Source organism: Capsicum annuum, unplaced genomic scaffold (assembly GCF_002878395.1).
Source record: "Capsicum annuum cultivar UCD-10X-F1 unplaced genomic scaffold, UCD10Xv1.1 ctg2833, whole genome shotgun sequence".
Lineage (NCBI taxonomy): Eukaryota > Viridiplantae > Streptophyta > Magnoliopsida > Solanales > Solanaceae > Capsicum > Capsicum annuum.
Window position 1 is genome coordinate 1,181,902 of NW_025834755.1, and position 16,899 is coordinate 1,198,800.

Here is a 16,899-nt window from a genome sequence, read left to right on the forward strand (position 1 = left end):
TCAAAAGGGCTCATTACCTGCTGACTGGAAGTTGTAACTGTCTGATTATGATGGTGTACTACAGTTGTTGCCTACATTAGTAAACAATGTAGCATATAGACGTATATGTGGATCAATAAATTTGTAATGTACTGTGCATATGGAAGTAAATTCATAAGTAAAATAATAAATGCAATAATTCAAATAAACTTTCAAAAACAGCATGCTAAATGTGAGTGAATCACCTTGGCCTGAATAATAAAAGCTGACGAATCACAAATCATGAGTAATAAAGGGTAAAAAAAATTCTTGTTAGTCACAATACTTAGTTCTAACAAACTGTACTCTTATTCTAACCTTTAAATCATGCAGGATAAGTGAAAAGGGCTAACTTTTATCTATTATAAAACTTACAGCTGAAATCTTATAACTGAAGTCTAAAGTAAGACAATGTCTGAGTAAATTTTTGATGCTTTGAACTTAATTTTCTCAAAACTGCTCTGGCATTTTGATTTAAGACTTAGGGACTTTGAGTGGTTCTTCTAAGCGACATATACCATGTGATTAATCATGATGTCTGACATTATGTTCCCCTAAGGGGAAAACGTCACTTTGGGGAGAGGTATCAAACTCTTGCAAAGGAGTATAACCTTATCTTAAGTGATCACTGACTTAACCCACTATGGGAACTTAATCTCAATCCTATGGTGGCATGTAGTTCTAGGCCATGATACCTTAGAATAGTAACCAACTCAGTGTTAAATACTACTCCCATTCATTTGCTCAGCACTTTGGGAAATCCACCTCAAAATAGCACAAGCGTTTGTAATGAAAATCAATTATGCTTCTCTTTCTTTAAATCTCAAACAATATGAACAATGGGGATTCCTTATCTTAGCTTAGGATAAAAATATCAACTTTCCTTCATAAATCATGGGAAACAACTTATAAAAGAGCCTTAAAATCATAATCTTCTTGAAATATCAATACTAAGACTTAGGGCTTAAAACCCACGCTTTAAACTCATGCAAATTCATAGCAAAATGTCATTCTCAATATACTTCTTGAAATACTTCAACAATATCAATATAATGAAATCTGGAATAATAATATCATTCTTAAATCAATTGGAAATCTGAAAAAATCATACCAGACGCATAAAGGTGTGAAAATAGACATCCAATTCAACATTTAAATCACTTGTAACATCATAATATTCAAATAATGATAATTGGGTATGAACCCTAATTTGCAAAATATGAAATCTTAAATAAAGATCAAGTTTTGGGCACAAGGATGAAATGAGAATCATTTTTCGTAACCCCACATACCTTAATTTTCTCGAATTGTGAAGAAAGCTTGAATCTTTTAACTTGAATGATGAATTATGAAAGAAAGTCTATTATTGATTTTTTTCTAGAAGGTTTAATGAACTAGGAAGCTTTAACTCTTGGATTCTTGAAGGAATATTGAATTCAAAACATAAATCCTTGTGTTCCTGAGAGAAAAGTTGAACTTTGTTCATGAAAAGTGGGTAAATAATCCCCTTTGGGGTTCTATAAATAATCCATTGGACATTTGGGGTTAAAAGGAAAGGACTAATGTGCCCCTTGACCATTAAGAAGTTTAAAACAGTGTAGGAATGGACCAGGCACTGCCTCCTTTGGAATAGGGGAGTAGAGCCCGTGGCTCTCCCTCTATACCGATGCAATAGCCCAGGCGGCACGATCATATCGCCTCCACTCACTGCCTCTCAGGAAACTGGCTATAACATTATTCTCGATTATCGGATTAAGGCTAAATTTTTATAGATGAGAATATGATTCAATAATCTATAATTTGGTGGGTCTTGAGCTAAGAAATTCCATGTATATAAATATTTATACACGTTTAAAGTCGAACCTAGTAGAATCGAATACCAAATTTTAGATGAATAAAAAGGTTTTAGCTCCACTTTATTCTAAGAGATTTTTATGAACATTTTTCACCTCAAAAGCACATAAAAAAGGGATAAATATCATGAAAATTATATTCTCATGGAAATCATTTAGATTGTAACTTATACACATAGGAACTATGGTTCAAAGACTAACTTGAAAATGCAGGGTCTTACATTATCTCCCCCTCGGTAAATTTCGTCCTCGCATGAGACTAGTTAGACTAAGAGTACTATACAAAGGTAACAAATATCATATCCTAAACATGCATGACTTGGAACCTGATTGCCTAACAGAATTTGAAACATGATACATGAAAGAAACTAATTTCATGAATAAATGCAATGCAATGAAAATGGTTATAAGGCTGAGATAGAAATGAGAGAGTCAATTTATGAGTAACCATTACTTCAAGATGGATCTTTTTTCATGAAGAAAGGGTAAAAGATTTAGTACATGAATACCCGGGGTATTGCATCTCCTCCTTGGGATACTTTGTCCCCTAAATGATACTGACTCGGCTGAAATACTAAGGAAAGACTGAGATGATGCATGCGACACTTACGGACTGAATTATGACTGAATACCTGGAATCTAAAACTGATGCATATACATAAAATGAGGTGAATTCAAAATTTGCATGGATATGAATTACCTCATGAATAAAAAGGATGGAAAACCATAGGACCTTGTCTGTCTGATTGATAGAATGGATTCTTGGCTATACTGACTGAATAATACTAAAAGTTTACACTCAACTAGAGTATTCCTTCAACACTCTTCCTAAGAAGTTCTATTAATATTAGGGAGTAAGGGATCATGTGCATGATCTAAGTAAGACATCTGACGAATGAATCATAATATTCGTTCAACTCTATAGCATGGATCATAGACATATAAATCATAAGCTAGGATAGAATTACTAGGCCTTAAGTAATGTAACTTCTGACTTCAAATCTTAACAACACTTCTCTAATACTCTCTCAACTATACTGTTCCCCTTAAAGACTATACTCATTTGATTCAACTTAAAATTTTCACATGGGCATTGATAAATCCATCTACTAAAATCTAAACTAAACTAAATTATCTCACCATGTTCAAGCCTAACTCGAAATCACAAGATACAATGCGCTACCCCAAGATACAATCCAATCTTCTATGTCTCTTCCATAGCTCACACCCTAAGTATAATATGCCTTACCGCTTTGATGACTAACTCTGAACACTTATTACGGATCCACTAAAGCATATTGCATTCCTATACTTACATAATAACATGACATTCAAGCCTATCATTATAACCACATATGAATTTCAAGGCAAGCACCCATAAAGGAATACTTCTCATATTCTCTGAACCTCTATCAACAAAACCTTTCTTGCACTATGACATACCCTAAAATTCTCAACTAACTATGACATATACCAAAAATATACCTTAATACTCCTTTATCCTTTAGCCTTAGATAGAAAAGCATAAATAATCTTTCTTAATGAGGGTCATAAACTCCCTCTCATCTTAACCAATTGCTTTTCCATTATCATTACCACTATCTTAACACAAGAAGAGGTCACTAAAGGACTAAGGCATAATGACCTAAAGCACAAAAGAATACTATGTTAATATTCTAATTTTCTGAATTGGAATGGTACACGGTGCTCATGACCCTGAGGGACCACAATCTAATTCATGACTGATATCTGTACCTTTACACTGCATATATAACGTAATAATACGGAAAACATGAACATGTAGGCCATAATATTCAACTGAATAAAGAATCTATCAAAAACATAACATCCATATGGGTGAAAGATGCCCAAAACAATTGAAAACTGAATCAAATCTGAACATAAGTTTGAATACTAAATCTGAAAGCCTCTAAGTACTGTCTGAATAAGGAGTTGAAGGAACATGTCTCCAACTAAATCCGTAAACTTATAATAGACTATAATAATAATGAATAAATCAAATTATATTATACTCGGATGAAGAGGACTCACTAAATCTATACGACTGGAAATTCTACTGCTACTACTGATCTGGAGTTCGTGTCTCTGAACCTATGGTGTAATATGAAAAGAAAGCACCATAGCACAAATTTGTCAGTACGAGGGAATGTACAGAGTATAAGAGTCAGATAGGCTAAATATAAATAGGGTTTACATGAATGAACAATGCTAACTGTCTGACTGATATGAACGTAAGAGTATAAACATTCATACATAGTAACTGAAATCGTGGGTGCATGATAGCTTGTCCTGTATGATAATACATGGTATAATGATGGTTAATAAGACTGATACTAAAATTCTAATAACATGGATGACTATATCTGACAATCCTGAATCTGATAGAACTATCTGAGTTCCATACGGTAACTAAGTCTGACTGTATCTGACAGTCCTGATATACTGAAATCTGAGGACCTATCTGAGTTATTTTATTGATACTAATTCTAAAACTATGGGAGGTAGTGGTTTAGCTGACATGCCCCAATAACACATATAGCTAAGTTAGGGTCCAACCTCTGCCCCGACTGGAGGGGTACCATAATGTGCCACTGGTAAGGACGGTTGTGGGTGACCCTTAGCTGGAAGGGATTCAAAAGGAGAATGGTGGGAACCCTAAACTGACAGGTTACGCCACCTCATCAACCCTAATCTGATAGGTTAAAATGTCTCAACCTACGCTGGCTACGTAGTTCTGGAACCCAAGGATGACTGCTAAGAAACATACCCTAAACTGGTAGGTGAGTCCCCATCCTTGGGTTCACTCGGTGCTAACTTCTACTCCTATCTGAAGAGACTAAACATGATTCAACTGATTGTACATGGGCATATTAACTAACTTTCATTGACTGATGGAGTAGTACTATTATGTGAGAGTTAACTGAGATTATGAGATTTATGAGGTTTCTTGGGTCACATGACTGACTGAGTTCTATAGATTATAGCTTTGACTGAGATTATCATGACAACATGACATGGCTCTAGGGACACAATTATATTTTTCGGCTACGAATACCCCCAGGACTCGATAGAAAGAAACTGACACACATGACATGCCTTGATCACAAAATTTGAGTCCACAATTCATAATATCATAAGTAGGGGAAATCATATTTCATATAGCTATTCAATATCTTATACATTATAGGGAATGCATGGATATATTTCGTGTACATATTGTATATCTCCATTATCTTACATGCTTTATACCACCACAATAGCAACACATGAAAAGCATGGGATTCATATTGAAGTATATAGCTAACATGGACTTGTTATTTAGACATCATAGAACCATACAAACATGAATTTCTAGCATCTTAAGCATTTTATCAAACACTTTGCATGCATTCTGTAAGGTATAGGTGAATTTCATACTTGCACCATATTAAACCACCTAAAGTTCATGGTTTCAATTAACAAACATATATATTCCATGAAAACAACTTTAGACATCACATTGAAACTTAAACAACAATCGTCAATATGTACGTACACATATCAGCACAAAAAGTTTACACAATAATATTTAAAACATGGTTCTTGAGCTCTATAAACATATTAGATCCATAGATGAACACTACGCATACCTTAGAAAGGAAACCTTGATGATTTGCTAGAGAGTTCATGGATTGGAAAACTTAATTCTCAATTATCTTGGAAAAAGGCTTGAATCTTGCTTTTGAGAGATAAGTTTGATAGGAACCCTAGTCTTGTGGTTGAGAGCGTAAGAGAGGGTTTTTGAGATGTTTAACTGAAGAAAAATGGGAAAAATTATGCCTATTTAGGGTTATATGTCGTGGAAGGTAAGGGAAATGACCAAAATACCTTTATGAAATAAATTTCCAGTTGCTGAAAATCATAGCTAACGACACTTATGACAAGGCATCAAAAAATATGACAAGCCATCAAAAATATCATCACACAGGAGCTGGAATTGATGGTTTCTTCCTATGCCTGACGACAGTTATGACAAGGCATCAAAAATGTGACAGGCCATCAAAAATGTCATAACACAGAAGCTAGATTCTGCCTAAGGGTGATGACCTTCGTGATAGGGCATCACAAATGTTGTAAGCTACCATGAATGTTGTCACTTAGGAGCTGGTTTTTGCCTAAGGATGACGACTTTCGTGATAGGGCATCACAAATGTGGTAAGCTACCACAAATGTCATCACACTATTTCCAGCCTGACATGCTGGAGTAAAATAGGAATAACTCTTTGTTCCGATACCAGATTTAGGAGAAATTGGTATCGTTGGAAATATAATTAAATTATCTATCCATTGAAAGGTGATGAGATCAAAAATTCCAAGTATAATAAGAGATATGCTTGTTTGAATTTGTCTATACCAATATCCTTCTCAAGAATTCAATTGGTAAGGAATGATTTGATTCGTTTGATAGCTGGGAGTTATTTAAAGCCTTAATATACATCTAACCTACTCATAAAACTATAAAAGAACCATGATGTACTATGAATGAGCTTGGTACATGGCTCTAATATTGGTTTGGATTTTTTTCAAGGTATTACAATATCTCTCCCTTGGAAATATTCGTCCTCGAGTTATGACTGCTTAAGAGGTGAGAAAATATAAAATAATGTATACACTGATCATGCTCAACTGGCACATGATTTTAGGACTGAATTGAATTCTAAATTGAATGTATCCTAACAAAAAATGCATATCTGATGCATGACTGATAAGCTAAACTCATGAATGCATGATAAGCTATGCATTAATACTTGATACCAATTTTATACTGGAATTTTGTAACTGAATAAGCTTAAGGAAAATGGTTACCTCGATCTAAGTCTGAATTAGCAGAGAAAAGATGAGGGTAATTGGTTTGCATGAATGCTTCTACTTCCCATGTAGCTCCCTCTATGGACTGCTTCCACTAAAGAACCTTGACTAGAGGAACTTCTTTGTTCCTCAGCCTACGATTATGATAGTCAAGGATTTCGACTGGAATCTCTTCATAAGAGAGGCTATTCTAAATATCAACACTCTGAATAGGGACTACAACTACTGTGTAGCCTATGTACTTCTTGATCAAAGAGACATGGAAGAATGGATGAACTGAGGCTAGATCTGAAGGCAATTTGAGCTCATAGGCTACCTTACCGAAAAGACTGAGAATCTTGAAGGGATCGACATATCGGGGACTGAGCTTTCCCTTATTGTAGAATCTCGTTACTCCCTTCATGGGAGAGATCTTGACATAGACATAGTCATCGACCTCGAATTCGAGATCTTTTCTATGAACATCTGCATAAGACTTTTTCGGCTATGAGCATCCCAGAGTCTTTCTCTGATCAACTGAACTTTCTCTAAGGCATCGAATACTAAGTCAGGCCCTATGACTGCGGTCTCACCAACTTTAAACCAACCGATCAGAGACCTACATCTCCTATCATAGAGAACTTTGAATGGAGACATCTGAATACTAGAGTGATAGCTGTTGTTGTATGCGAACTCAATCAAAGGAAAGTGGTCATACCAGCTTTCCTTGAAAGCAATGCGCACACCCTTAGCATATCTTTAGAGTCTGAATGGTCCTTTCAGGTTGACCATTTGTCTGAGGATGAAATGTTATACTGAGATGAACTTGGGTACCAAGACCCTTTTGGAATGCTTTCAATAGGTGAGAGGTGAACTGGTACCTCTGTTTGAGATGATAGATAGTGGAACACTGTGTAATCTAACTAACTCCCTGATATAGAGTTTGGCATAATCCTCAGCTGAGTAATAGGTATGAACTAAAAGGAAATGAGCCGACTTAGTCATTCTTTCTACAATGACCCAAACTGAATCATGCTGATGACGTATCCTAGGCAAACCTGTCACGAAGTCTATGTTCATTTTTTCCCACTTCTAAGTAGGAATAGTGAACCCTACATGGAACCACTAGGTTTCTGATACTCTATCTTAACCTACTGACATATAGAGAACTTAGCCACAAACTCTGTAACGTCCCTCTTTATCCCACTCTACCAATAGATCTCCCGCAAATTGTGGTATAACTTAGTGGCCCCTGGATAAATAGAGTATTGCACGCCATGCACTTCTGCAAGAATTTTCTACCTCAAGTAATCTACACCGGGAGCATGCAGATGACCCTAACAACGAAGAACACCATCTCCCCCTTGGGAGAAAACCTCTACTTCCTAACTATGAACTGACTCTTTTAGGTTGACAAAGCTAGGATTCTTGTCTTGCTTCCCTTTCACCTCAGAAACTAGAGATGACTCTGAACTACTCTAAGCTCATACACCACCCTCTGAAGAGTCGACTAAGAGAATGCGTAGTCAGGTAAGCTGATGAATCTCTTGAGCTAATTTCTTCTTACTATCCTCAACATGGGAAACACTACCCATGGACAGTCTAGGAAAAAATATACTGAAGGCTCTTATGATCTGTGAAGACATCTACATGAAGACCGTATAGATAATGCTACTGCTGTTAACTCAAGGCCATGAGTAGGATAATTCTTCTCATGGGGCTTTAACTATTTGGATATGTAGGCTATAGCTCTACCATGCTATATGATTACATAACCTAAACCTACTTTGGATGCATCACAATATACTACGAATCTATCGGAACCATCAGGAAGTGCTAAAATTGGAGTTGAGGTGAGTCGAGTCTTCAACGCCTGAAAAGTCTTCTTACAAGGTTCTGACCACTAAAACTTGACCTTCTGAGTCAATCTAGACATAGGAGATGCAATAGAAGAAAATCCCTTGACAAATTATCGGTAATAGCTAGCCAAACCCAAGAAACTCCTAATATCTAATGGAGAGACAAGGCAAGGCCAGTTTTTTACCACTTCTATTTTTTGAGGATCTACTCTAATGTCATCATCGAAAATAATATGGTCAAGGAATGCTACTAATCTTAGCCAAAATTCGCACTTACTGAACTTGGCAAACAACTGGTGATCCCTGAGAGTCTGAAGAACAATTATGAGATGGTCTGAATAATCACGCTTTGTGCGATAATACACCAGAATATCATCTATGAAGACTATGATGAATGTGTCTAATTACTGCTTGAACACCTGGTTCATCAAGTACATGAAAGCTGTAGGGACATTGGTAAGACCAAAGGACATGACTAGAAATTCAAAGTGACCATACAAAGTACGAAAAGCTATCTTTGGGATGCCATATTCTCTAACTCTGAGTTGATGATAACCTGATCTAAGGTCTATCTTAAAAAAATAACTGGCACCTTGAAGTTGGTCAAACAAGTCATCTATCCTAGGCAGCAGATACCTGTTCTTGACTGTGACTTTATTGACCTGACGGTAATCAATACACATTTTGAGAGAACCATCTTTCTTATGCATGAATAAGACTGGCGCACCCCACGGGGATACACTTAGCCTGATGAATCCCTTTTCTAAGAGATCCTTCAACTAATCATTCAGTTCCTTGAGTTCCGTTGGTGCCATTCTATATGGCAAAATAGAAATAGGTTGAGTGTCTAGGAGAAGATCTATACTGAAGTCTATTTCCCTTTTAGAAGGAATGCCTGGAAGATCTTCGGGAAAGACGTCTGAATATTCATTAACCACTGGGACTGATTCGAGACTGGGAGATACAGAACTGGAATACTTAAAATGCATGAGATAATACACGTGCCCTTTAGAAATCATTTTCCTTGCCTGAAGGTAGGAAATAAGCTAACCCCTGAAAGATAAAGTGCTACCCTTCCTCTCTAGGATGGGCTCATTCGGGAACTGAAACTGAACTATCCTATTTCTGCAGTCGACTATGGCATAGCAGGAATAAAGCTAATCCATGCCGATAATGATATCAAAATCAATCATCTCTAACTCAACTAAATCTGCTGATGTGGATTTTTGAAATATCATAATCGGGCAATTCCTGTATAACCGCCGAGCTAGGATGGTTTTACCCACTGGGGTAGTGAATGAAAAGGGCTCTGCAAAAATTTTGAGACTTATTCCAAAATTGCCTGCTATGTATGGAGTGACAAAAGACAAGGATGCACCTGGTTCTAGCAAAGCATAAACATAAACATGGAAAATTTGTAATGTACTAGTAACAACATCAGGAAAATTTTCCTAATCTTGTCGGGTCTGAAGAGCATAGAGTTTATTTGGGCGTTGCCCACTAGTAGCACAAGAAGTGGCACCCTGCTGGTTTGGGCGACCGAACTAAGCCATGGAACGATTCTGCTGACCTTGATGGCCTAGCTAAGGAAACTCCTTAATCCTATGGTCTGGCTTACCACAAACAAAATATACATCACTACCAGCTTTGCAAATACCTTTGTGGTTCTTACCATAAGTCTGACAAAGGGGGTTTGTTCGGGCACTGCTAATACTGCCCTGGGATTTAGAGCCTGGTGCTCTATCTCACTGAATTTTGACATTGGGGAACTAGCGGAGAAAGGGTTTGGAACTGCTTACTTAGGATGAAACTGCAAACGATTTCCTCCCTCTGATTTGGGCTGAGCAAAACTAAAACTGGCTGCTCTTGCTCTCTTATTCTACCTCTCCCTAGTCTTAACCTTCTGCTCTTCTATCTGTTGAGCGTGGGTCATGAGCCTAGCTAAAGTCATATCACTATTCAGCATCGCAGACCTAAATTCATTTACCACGCTATCATTCACCCCTAGCATGAACTTGCTCATCTTAGCCTTGTTGTATGCAACCATATGAGGGGCATATCTGGCTAGCTAAGTAAATCTAAGAGAATACTCTCTCACTGTCATATTTCTCTGCCTGAGATTGATGAACTCAAGAAATTTTGCCTCTCTCAGCTCTTAGGGAAAGAATTTGTCTAAGAAAGCCGTGACAAATTATTTCCACTCAACAGGACCTGCATCCTCTAACCTTTTTGCTAACTACTGCTTGTACCAAGTCTGAGCGACATCCTGTAATTCATATGCAGCTAACTCGGCACTCTGAGAAAAAGTTACTCCCATGATATGAATGATTTTCTAGACTTGGTCAATGAATTCTTGAGGATCCTCATCTGGCTTAGACCCAAAGAAGGATGGAGGGTTCATTCGAGTGAAGTCCCGAATTGTAGCTGCTGCTGAATTGGCCACTAGGTTGGCTAGAACAACTGCTGGTTATTCATTCTTGGCACCTACTGATTGAGCAAGAGCTGTAAATACGGTCCTGAACTCTGTATGAGAAATATGTTTGCCCAAAGGATCTTCGGGCTGAGGAGCTGGTTGATTTCTTCTCTTTGGAGGCATGTTTCTGAAATAAGAGAAGAACGGATTAGATTGAGAGACTGACTTGAAATTATGTTTACTAGAACGACATGAATACTGAAGAAAGGGAACTGTTCCTAAAACATCTCATAGCTTCCTGTACATAAATGTGGCGCGTAACACAACTATGTACAAGACTCTACTAGATGCGGCTTTTATACTTCCGAGGACTCTATTGAACGTTAGGCTTTGAAACTAAGTTTGTAACACCCTAATTTTCTGAATTAGAATGCTACACGATGCTCATGACCCCGAGGGACCACAAGCTAACCCATGACTGATATCTGTACCTGTACACGGCATATATAACGTAATAATGCGGAAAACATGAACATGTAAGCCAGAAGGTTCAACTGAATAAAGAATCAATCATAAACATAACATCCATATGGGTGAAAAATACCCAAAACAACTAAAAACTGAATCAAATCTAAACATAAGTCTGAATACTAAATCTAAAAGCCTTTAAGTGCTGTCTGAATAAGGAGTTAAAGGAAAATGTCTCTAACTAACTCCGTAAACTGATAATGAAATAAAATAATAATGAATAAATCAAATCATATTATCCTCGAATAAAGAGGACTCACTGAATATCTGTGACTAGAAATGCTACTTCTACTGCTGATATGGAGCTTCTCTGAACCTATGAAGTAACATGAAAAAAAGCACCATAGTGCAAATGAGTTAGTACGATGGAATGTACTGAGTATACGAGTGAGGTAGGCTAAATATAAATAGGGTTTACATGCATGAACAATGCTAACTGTCTGACTGATATGAATGTGAGAGTACAAATATGCATACATAGTAACTGAAATTGTGGTTGCATGATAGCTAGTCCTATATGCTAATACATGGTTTACTAATGGCTAACATGACTGATACTGAAATTCTGATAACATGGGCGACTATATCTGATAATCCTGAATTTGATAGAACTATCTGAGTTTCGTACTATAACTGAGTTTGACTGTATCTGACAGTCCTGATGTACTAAAATCTGAAGACCTATCTGAATTATTTTATTGAGACTGATTCTAAAATTATGGGAGATAGTTGTTTAACCGACATGCCCCAATAATGCATATAGCTAGGTTGGGGTCCAACCTCTGCCCCGATTGGAGGGGTACCATAATGCGCCACTGGTAAGGACAATTGTGGGTAACCCTTAGCTGGAAGGTATTCGAAAGGAGAATGGTTGGAACCCTAAACTGATAGGTTAAGCCACCTTATCAACCCTAATCTGACAAGCTAAGATGTCTCAACCTACGCTGGCTACGTAGTTCTGGAACACAAGGATAACTGCTAAGAAACATACCCTAAACCGATAGGTGAGTCCCCATCCTTGGGTTCACTCAGTGCTAACTTCTACTCCTATCTGAAGAGACTAAACATGATTCAACTGATTGTACATGGACATATTAACTGACTTCCGTTGACTGATGGAGTAGTACTATTATGTAAGAGTTAACTGAAATTATGAGATTTGTGAGGTTTCCTAGGTCACATGACTGACTGAGTTCTATAGATTATAGCTTGACTGAGATTATTCTGACAACATGACATGGCTCTAGGCACACAATTATGTTTTTTGGGTACGAATACCTCCAGGACTCGATAGAAGGAAACTGACACAAATGACATAACTTGATCACAAGATTTGAGTCCACAATTCATAATATCATAAGTAGGGGATGTCATATTTCATATAGTTATTCAACATCATAAATATTGTAGGGAACATATTGCATACTTCATTATCTTACATGCTTCATACCACCACAATAGCAACACATGAAAATCATGGGATTTATATTAATGTATATAGCTAATATGGACTTGTCATGTAGACATCATAGAACTATAGAAATATGAATTTCTAGCATCCTAAGCATTTTATGAAATGCCTTGCATGCATTCTTTAAGGCATAGGTGAGTTTCATACTTGCACTATATTAAACCACCTAAAGTTCATGTTTTTCAATTAACAAACATATATATTCCATGAAAACACCTTTAGACATCACATTAAAACTTAAACAATAATCTTCAACATGTACATACTCATATCAGCACAAAAAGATTACAAAATAATATTTAAAACATGGTTCTTGAGCTCTATGAACGGATTGGATCCATAGATGAACACTTCGCATACCTTAGAAAGGAAACCTTGATGATTTTCTGGAGAGTTCTTGGATTAGGAAACTTATTTCTCAATTATCTTGGAAAAGGATTAATCTTGCTTTTGAGAGATGAGTTTGATGAAAACCCTAATCTTGTGGTTAAGGGCGTAAGAGAGGGTTTTTGAGATGCTTAACTGAAGAAAAATGGGAAAAATTATGCATCTTTAGGGTTATAAGTCGTGGAAGGTGAAGGAAATAACCAATACCCTTATGAAATAAATTCCCAGTTGCTGAAAATCATAGCAGATGACATTTGTGACAAGGCATCAAAAAATGTGACAAACCATCAAAAATATCGTCACACAGGAGATAGAATTGATGGTTTCTGCCTAAGCCTAACGACATTTATGACAAGGAGTCAAAAATGTCACAGGACGTCAAAAATGTCATCACCCAGAAGCTGGATTCTGCCTGAGGATGACGACCTTCGTGATAGGGCATCACAAATGTGGTAAGCTACCACGAATTTCATTACTTAGGAGCTGGTTTCTGCCTAATGCTGATGACCTTCTGATAGGGCATCATAAATGTGGTAAGCAACTATGAATGTCATCACTTAGGAGCTGGTTTCTGCCTAAGGCTGATGACTTTCGTGATAGGGCATCACAAATGTGGTAAGCTATCACGAATGTCGTCACACTATTTCCAGCCTGACATGTTGGAGTAAAATAGTTGTAACTCTTTGCTCCGATATCGAATTTAGGAGAAATTTATATCATTGGAAAGATAATTCAATTGTATATCTGTTGATAGGTTATGAGCTCAAAAATTCCAAATATGATGAGAGATATGATAGTTTGAAGTTTACTATACCAATATCCTTATCAAGAATTCAATCGGTAAGGAATGTTTTGATTCGTGTGATAGCTGGGAGTTATTTGAAGCCTCAATATACATCTAACGTACTCATAAAACTATAAAAGAACCATGATGTGCTATGAATGATCTTGGTATATGGCTCTAATGTTAGTTTGGATTTTTTTAGGGTATTACAACTATATATAATTTGACACTTAACCGAGGCCCAAGGAATAGCATGTCAAAGGCATGGATTCATTAAAGAGATCTAAACTAAGGACATATATGATTTAATGCTAATTTAATTGGTATCATGAATTCTAACAACTGATTATACTCTAAAACATGAGTTCATACTTAGTATAAACTATTCAGAATAAGCTAGGAGATCATAGATTAATTATGGATGACTCGAATCCCAGAGTGAAGTTGTTACTTACTTACTAAAAGCTGAGAATCAACTTGAATATGCATGAACTGTATAAGCATTGGACTTTGGCATGGATCGATCCCTCAGGACATTAATTTGGTGTGACAATGACTGAAATTCAAGGAACATTCTAGAGTAATAAGGGATTACTATCTCATCACCACTCTAATTGATATGAATCACAATGTAATTCTCAAAACTTGATTTGGTTCTTTATTCTATCATCTCCGCCTTAGATTTAAGCCATAATTCCATGTCTGTGGAACCCTTTTCTATACTCTAAACAAGACTACAATCACTGTACTCTAGAGTTTGGGATATAACAATAAACGTAAATAATAAACTTAACTCGAAAGACTACTCTTGAAAGTGTAAACCCCACTACTAATACTTCATTTTGAGATACAACTCTATCTTTCTATAGCTCTAATAGTCATCATATAATGCTTGAAGACTAAATAACTTAGAATCTTCATAAGTTTCACCATACCCAGAGTGCACACCATTTAGAGCTTTAACTCGTTTGTTCTATTAGCTCAATCTTCAAAGATTCAAACTTAGATTCTAACACTTAACATGGATATCCCCTGACATTTAATGAACCATACTACTTCCATCATAGCCTACTAATATCACATCTCTAAACTTATATCCTTACCTAAACCATGAGAAGAAAAAACATACCAAAAGTTTCAACATCATCTATCCATAACTTCTTAATTTAACTATTAAGAAAACTATGTACTATATAACTAGCCCCCTTCCACTTAGAAAATTGATGGTACTACTAACCACAAAAGATACTTAATAACCTTAGAAAATAATGTAACCCCATATTACCTTAGGCATACCTCTATATCTTGCTTAGTTACGAATAATTGAACTTTAACTCTTCTATACACTATTAAAGGGTACTAGATCACTTCTATATAATGAGCATCACTAACCCAGTAATCATTATTTATACCTTAATGATCATCCTCTACTATTCAAACTTAGTGTCTAGTGCTAGACATGATTAACCATAACATCATACACCTTTCTTACATGTCAAAACATCAATAAATATTTGTCTATTGGAACCTTATAACAATGACAACCGATCATATTACTATGATATACCTTATTAAAATCCATTAGCTCATCATCTTACACATTACTAACATTTAACCATCTATACCCTAAATTACTTTCATAGCCCTATAAGTTTCATCTAAACCTCTTTTGAAATATTAAGGGAAGCCTAATTAACTATACTAAACAACCAAATGCTTTAATTAATAACTTATACATTCCTAACATAATAAATACCCTTAATAACTCCTTTTCTACTTCAAGGAAATAAAAATTTACCTTAACTAATAACTTTTTCTCTATCTTCCACCTTGAGAGCAGTACCCCAGTCATTACCCATAAGATGACACAGAAGGACATATCACCTAAACACAAAGTCGATAGCATGCATAAATTCATCTATATACTTTTGATTAATCACCATTCCCACCATTCTTTCCACTACAATTCTAAACATAAACTTCCAACTATAAGAATATTATACTACTTATAAATCATAATACTCTAGGTTGCAATATCCCTCAAATCCAAACCCTATTTAATAATCTAGGTTTACACTATATCCTCTCATGAGCACTATCTGTATTGAAAAGTTAATGAGGAATCTGAATACATATCTTACTCTATCTTAACTTAACAACTCATATGGATGAGGACATAAGCTTTCAACTTAAGGAACTTGTAACACACTAGCGAGCTCCTCTTAAGCCCCTTGTGTGACTTCTGAAGTTACTGATAGTAAATTGGAGAGCATCATCTTTGGAGTAATTAGGACTTGCTAATTATGTTATCTCAAGAATAATTCATAGATAAAAGATTATGTAGTAACACATGAATCGACATAAGTTTCTGAGAGAATAACTTTACAGCACAACCTAGAGCATGATGTAGGGAAATATTTCTTAAATGTCCTGTAGTCTCTCGGAGAACTGTTAGACATCTTCGTACCATTTCATAAGAATCTACAATATATGGCTTCACAGACACCCTAGGACACCTAAAACCTAGCTTGGATACCAGGTTTGTAATGACTTGAGACTACCCCTAGTCGCCACACAATGCTTAGGACCATAAGTGATCCCAAGCTAAACATTGCTAATGTCATAACTCATGAGCAACTAAAATAAATACATAAGTTTGGAAGAATAATGTGGAAGATAAATATTTTCTCAATATGATCAATGCAAAACTATATTGAAATAATTATAACTCTAATTAT